This window comes from Rattus norvegicus, chromosome 2, assembly GCF_036323735.1.
Source record: "Rattus norvegicus strain BN/NHsdMcwi chromosome 2, GRCr8, whole genome shotgun sequence".
In the NCBI taxonomy this organism is placed as follows: domain Eukaryota; kingdom Metazoa; phylum Chordata; class Mammalia; order Rodentia; family Muridae; genus Rattus; species Rattus norvegicus.
The window spans coordinates 29331864-29338992 of record NC_086020.1 but is presented as its reverse complement, the minus strand read 5'-3'; the positions used below and the strand labels follow the sequence as shown (position 1 = coordinate 29338992).

Genomic DNA, 7129 nt, shown 5'->3' with positions numbered 1-7129 from the left:
CCTAATAACTCTACTTCCTAACCACAGACACAATGGGACTGGCTGCCTTAGACTCCTTCTGCCATGCTCTATCCACCACTGTAGATGTACCTTCAATATGTAGGTCAGGTCCTTCTCCCCCATGTTGCTTCTTGTCGGATCTTTGGTCACGGCAAAAGGAAATAGAATTAAGATACGAATTTCCCTTTCTCCTATGTTTTTAAAGTAAAACAAAACCCAAAAACCAGCTGTACAATCTTGTGCTTAAGTTATTATTTTAAATCATAAATGTTGGTAATGATGGGTAATTGTTCCTTGAAGAGAAAGTAGTTGTAAGTTTTTAAGAGATTTAACATCCTTGACATGGTAAATGATATTGTTAGTTCTGTTTTTCTTTAAATATTTCATATTTAATCTCCATACATCTTGTCTCTCTGTCTCTGTCTGTCTCTCTGTCTCTGTCTCTGTCCTTGTGTCTCTGTCTCTCTGTGTGTCTCTGTCTCTGTCTCTCTCTGTCTCTGTCTCTGTCCTTGTGTCTCTGTGTCTCTCTGTGTCTCTCTCTCTGTCTCTCTGTCTCTGTCTCTCTCTGTCTCTCTCTGTCTCTCTCTGTCTGTCTCTGTCTCTGTCTCTCTCTCTCTCTCTCTCTCTCTCTCTCTCTCTCTCTCTCTCTCTCTCTCCTGCCTGTGGCTCAGGAATACCAGGCTGGTCTGCTTCTCACCATGATGATCTTAGGCTCATATGCTTCCAGGATCTGACGTGCTGACTTCCATTTATCCTCAGGCCGCACATTAAATTCAGCTTTGTGGAGAGGATTCTCAGGTTAGGCCAGCCTTTTACATACAATACCGCCTCTTATTTCTTTGCAGTCTCATTGATTTTGTAAGAGTTTGTTTCAGTGTCTGTTGCGGGACATTGCAGATCACCTAATATGAGAGGCATAAAAGTCTTGTCCAGTATGTCCCCAGTTCCTAACAGAGCTTGACAGGTCAGGCACTAAATAACCAGGTATTTATGGGATGCCAACAGCCCCTAAATTAAGTAGAATTAGAGATTATTATTCTTAATCTACCGTTTAGCATTTCTTTACTGTAGATTTCATGAAGCAGGTTCAGAAGATGAAATCGTATATTGGAAACCAAATCACAAGTAGCTCTCAATACTTGCATCATGGTTTCTGACTTAAAATATATATCCAGCTAATAACTCACACACATCCGTCTCATGACTGGGACTGAGCCTTTCGCTGCTGAAGCAAGCTGGCTTTCTCTGTCAATCATGTTACAAACTTGCACAAAAAAATTCTGACACTCATTTAAATAATCACAAAATGCTTATATTTTAATTAGGTTTTTAAAGATAAGCTAAGAAACTGCAGTCTTTTTTTTTCTTTATTTTTTTTTTCTTAACCAGGAGTATGAAATTAGCTGTTTGAGTGGGCCATCACTTTTTATTCCTGAGAACAACATGACCAATTTGTTGCTATGGCAACCTAACGCTGGTCAGATTTAATTGTTGGATACACGCAGCAGGAAGGGGAAGGTAAGTGAAAGTCCTTGACTCCTCCTCAGAAAAGCACCGGAAAAGAAGTCAGCAAGGAAAGGTCGTCCTACCACAAGTAGAAAACACGAAGCAGCTCCTCCAGGACATCCGAGTGGAAATGGTAAAATCCACAGTAGATGTTCAAAGGCAATGAAAAGGACAAGAAAGATAGATGCAGACAAGGTTACCATCCACCTGATGGAAATAATACGAGACAAAACGATAATGGAACAATATATACAAAGACCCCTTTAGTTAAAATAGCCTTCAAATGTACAGATAATGAGATTCAGGAATACTAAAGTGGAACAAATCCGTCCCTCATAGAGCTGTGCTACAAAACAAGCACACATGGCTGTTTACTTGAAGTATATGCACACGGGTGCTGGTCGGTTGAAGAGGGGTGGTGCCAACCGAAAATTTGGGTAGCAGATAAAGCCGAGAGGAGGGGACAGTAAACTGGGCGATCCACATAGGGAAATTAAAAGGTTCCTTCCTTTGACAGACATTTAACCACTTAAAATTAGAGAAAATTTTACAATAAACACGCTGAAAGAAAGCTTGCTTCTGCTGCTTTTGGATAGTTGTGACTAGGAGATCTGAGGGAAGGGTTTAACTCAGTCTCAATCTGCCATGGGGGAGAGCAGGCAGAGCAGACTTCCTCACCTCATGGCTACAAGGAAACAGACACAAGGGAGCACAGGGAAGACGAAGCAAGGTAGCACCCCGAGCTTCCTTGGCGTGATTTCGTCCTGCGCCTCTGTTCTGTGGAACAGTAGGCACTTGTTTTCTATCCGGCTTCTCTCGGGTTGGGGATTTAGCTCAGTGGTAGAGCGCTTGCCTAGAAAGCGCAAGGCCCTGGGTTCGGTCCCCAGCCCCAGAAAAAACAAAACAAAACAAACAAACAAAAAAAAAACATCATTCATACACCTATCCGGCTTCTCTCACACCGACCTGTGCGACCCCACCTCACTGAAGACTCGATGGACATGAGCCCTCCTAGGCCTCAGAACTACCTTTTCAGTTGCGAACTAAAGGCTGACAAAGACTACCCCTTTAAAGTGGGTAAGGATGAAAATGAGCACCGGTTATCATTAAGGACGGTCAGTTTTGGAGCAGGGGTGAAAGATGAGTTGCACGTCCACATTGTAGAGGCAGAGACAATGAACTACGAAGGCAGTCCAATTAAAGTACCACTGACAACTTTGAAAATGTCTGTACAGCCAGCAGTTTTTCTTGGGGGCTTCCAAATCACACCACCTGTGGTCTTAAGGGCCTGAAGGTTGAAGTGTGGTTCAGGGCCTGCGCATATTAGTGGACAGCACCTAGTAGCTGTAGAGGAAGATGCAGGGTCAGAAGATGACGACGAGGAGGATGTAAAACTGTTAGGCATGTCTGAAAAGAAATCTGCTCCTGGAGGTGGTAACAAGATTCCTCAGAGAAAAGTAAAACTTGGTGAAGATGAAGAGGATGATGATGATGATGATGATGATGATGATGATGACGACGACGATTTTGATGAAGAGGAAACTGAAGAAGAGGTTCCAGTGAAGAAATCTATATGAGATAGCCCAGCCAAAAATGCACAAAAATCAAACCAAAATGACAAAGATTTAAAACCATCAACACCAGGATCAAAGGGTCAAGAGTCCTTAAAACAAAACAAAACAAAACAAAACCAGGAAAAAACTCCCAAAACACCTAAAGGACCTAGTTCTGTAGAAGACATCAAGGCAAAAATGCAAACAAGTATAGAAAAAGGTGGTTCTTTTCCCAAAGTGGGAGCCAAGTTCATCAATTATGTGAAGAATTGTTTCCGAATGACTGACCAGGAGGCTATTCAAGATCTCTGGCAGTGGGGGAAGTCTCTTTAAGAAAATAGTTTAAACAGTTTGAAATATTCTGTCTTACTTCATTTCTGTAATAGTTGATATCTGGCTGTCCTTTTTATAATGCAAAGTGAGAACTTTCCCTACTGTGTTTAATAAATATTGTCTAGGTTCAATTGCCAAGAATGTGTTGTCTAACATTAATCCTTTTCCAGGATGGAACTCCACCTTTACTTGGTTTTACCTATATATGGAATGCTATGATAGGACATAGTAATAGTGGTGGTCAGATGTGGGAATGATAGGGAGACAAAAATATACATGTGAAATAAACTCAGTATTCTAATAAAGTAAACAATCAAACAAAAAGATAGCACCTTGAGAGACAGGCTGGCACTGCCCTACTTTCAAACCTAGACCCCACCCCTTCTCACCTAGGTCCCATCTCTTCTCATCTAGGCCCCACCTCCTCACCTAGGCCCCACTCCTTCTCATCTAGGCCCCACCCCTTCTCACCTAGGCCCCACCCTTCTCACCTAGGCCACGCCCTTCTCACCTAGGCCCCACCCTTCTCAACTAAATCTTCTTACCTAGTCCACACCCCTTCTATCTATCACTATCTTTAATAATGTCATTGTTTTTATGAATCCATTATAGATAAATCCACCCAATAGATCGGTGCCTATCTGATGTAGAGGTGCAGTTCGCTAAACTCCTAGGTAGCCCCCACCTCACTCCCCGTATTGTGCTTCATTTATTCCAGAACAGCATAAGCTCTGCCCCCAGCTGCTCTTTTTTTTAATTGGATATTTTATGTATTTTCATTTCAAATGTTAGCCCCTTTCCAGGTTCCCCCTCCCCCTGCTTCTATGAGGATGTTCTCCCTACCTCCCACCCACCCATTCCTACCTCACCACCCTGACATTTCCCTACACTGGGGAAACAAGCCTTCACAGGACCAAGGACCTGATGCCTGACAAGGCCATCCTCTGCTGCATATGCAGCTGGAGCCATGCGTCTGTCCATGTGTACTCTTTGGATGGCGGTTTAGTCCCTAGGAGCTCTGGGGGGGGTCTGGTTGTTCTTCCTCTGGGGTTGCAAACCTCTTAAGCTCCTTCAGTCCTTCTTAATCTAAACAAGTTGACAACCAAGATGACTGGCAGCTCTTTGTTTGAGACAGGGTTTCTCTGTGTAGTCCTGGCTGTTCTGGAACTCCCCTGGTAAACCAGGCTGGCCTTGAACTTAGAGATCTGCCTGCCTCTCCCTTCTGAGTGCTAATATTAAAGGTGCGCACCACCACCGTCCGGCTATAACTCTTCCTACTGTTATGAAGAGATATATCCCTTTAAAATAGCTTGTGGTAAATGAAAGATTCACAAATTAACAACCAGAGATAAAGCAAAGAGTTCAAAATAAAACTTTAGGAGAAGTCTGGGCCAAGTGAACAAGCTCCCGCCCTACATTCCCTTTACAGAGCCGCTTGGCTCTGCCTTTTGCCTCGAGATGGGTTGGGATCCTTGGAGACCAACGGTGAACCGAAATAAAACTTCCTTGCTTATTTCTGCCAGGTGTTTTGGCCAGGACAACACAAGTAAAAAACGGTGTAACTATTTTTGTCGGGCATCGTAAGCGTGCATTTCCTCGGTCGTGTGCTTCCACAGGTGGTACGAGCATTGGTCAGTCGTGTCTTCGTGATGGGTCTGCTTAACTCTTCTGACGCCATTAAACGGCTTGCACACCCTCTTTCAAACTGTAAGCGTTTGTGTATATCCTGCACACAAGCTCTTTGTCAAATGCACCCTTTCAGTGTTGTCCGCTTTGGTCTTCTTACTTTAACACTAGTATCTTTTGAAGATCAGGTTTCCCTTCTATGAAGTTTTCTTTCAGTTTGTGCTTGTTGTGTTTTATATGAGAAGCTTTTGGTTGTAATGTCTTTTCCTATGCTTCTGCCATGGTTTATATACACTTGACCCCGGGAGTGGCACTATTAGAAGGTGTGGCCCTGTTGGAGTAGGTGTGTCACTCTGAGCGTGGTCTTTAAGACCCTAGTCCCAGCTGCCTGGAAGTCAGTATTCTGCTAGCAGCCTTCAGAGGAAGGTGTAGCACTCTCAGCTCCTCCTGCACTATGTTTGCCTGGATGCTGCCATGTTCCCACTTTGATGATAATGGACTGGACCTCCTAATCTGTAAGCCAGCCACAATGAAATGTTGTCCTTGCTGGTGGTGTCTGTTTACAGCAGTAATACCCTAACTAAGGCAGATTCCTTCTCAGTGTTTTACAGTTTTCGATTTTAGTTTTATGTGAGTTAACCTTTGAGTATGATGTAAGGTAAAGGCTGGCCCTGCGCCGTGCACTAGGCAGCTGGTCCTGCACCATGCACTAGGCAGCTGATCCTGCACCATGCACTAGGCAGCTGATCCTGCACCATGCACTAGGCAGCTGGCCCTGCACCATGTACTAGGCAGCTGGTCCTGCACCATGTACTAGGCAGCTGGTCCTGCACCATGCACTAGGCAGCTGGTCCTGCACCATGCACTAGGCAGCTGATCCTGCACCATGCACTAGGCAGCTGGCCCTGCACCATGTACTAGGCAGCTGGTCCTGCACCATGCACTAGGCAGCTGGTCCTGCACCATGCACTAGGCAGCTGGTCCTGCATCAGGCAAGAGCCAGCCATTCCCACACCATGCACCACTAGAAGACCATTCTTCTCTCCTTTAAGTGCCTTGGACTTAATAGAGTCAGTGACTGTGTATTCATTGGAACTGTTTGCGAGTTTTCTAGGTTCTTTCGTTGGACCAAACATTTATACTTAGAATAATTTTATTCTGTCTTTATTACTGTAGATTTATAGTAAGTTTGGAGCCAAGTACTCTTCACTCTCTAACTTAAATTTTCAAAATTATTTTCCGACCTTTACATTTTAAAGTAATTATTAAGTCACTCTGTTAATCTGTAAGGAAATTCTGTTTGAGTTCTGAATTGAATTTACATTGGCTCTGCAGGTAAATTTGATCCAATCTGTCTCTAAACACCCAATAATGTCTTCTGTTTTAAGAGGTATTACATTTGGAATTTTAATTACCAAGTTTTATTTACAAGCAGACAGAAAAACAATTTCTTTCATAATGGTAATAATCTTGCTGTTTGCAAAGACTCTGATTATTCATGCAGAATATTTATTTTATTGTTAACCTCTTTACTTTGTGTTTTGGAGATAGGGTTTCTCTGTGCAGCCCTGGCTGTCTTAGGACTCACTCTGTGGACCGGGCTGGGCTTAGACTCCGTGATCTGCCTGCCTCTGTCCCCTAAGTGCTAGGAATTGAAAGCACGCACCGCCGCCGCCGGATGGCGTGGAGTGTTTAATTGGTTTGCATCAATTGGCATTTGTTGTGTGTCCGCCACTCCACTTCAGCAGGGCCAGCACAGCATGGTGGCTTCAAATTTTGTAGTTTTACTTGTGTGCTTGGTTCAGATGCATTTTTGGCATTAATGCCTTAGTTATTTTAAAAGGGTAATATTTATAGAGTGAAATGTTTGCAAAACAAGATTTTGGTGTGCAAACATTATTCTGAACAGATCGACCGCCAATCTTCCTTATTCTTTTTCATAATCTTAGACTATGTTTTCCCGTCGGTTGATTTTACTGAATCAGTTCATTGAATAAGATAATCTTAAAGTGTATCAAGCTTTTATTTCATAATGCATGGCAAACATACATTGAAGCTATATTCAACTTTATACCCATTATATAAAGGAACAACTAATTATCAGCTCCCGT

At 43.1% G+C, this 7129-nt stretch overlaps 1 pseudogene; it reads left to right on the top strand.

Annotated features, from left to right (window-relative positions):
- The first annotated feature begins 2393 nt into the window (after positions 1-2393).
- Npm1-ps10 (nucleophosmin 1, pseudogene 10) lies at positions 2394-3392 on the top strand (annotated as a pseudogene).
- The last annotated feature ends 3737 nt before the right edge of the window (positions 3393-7129 follow it).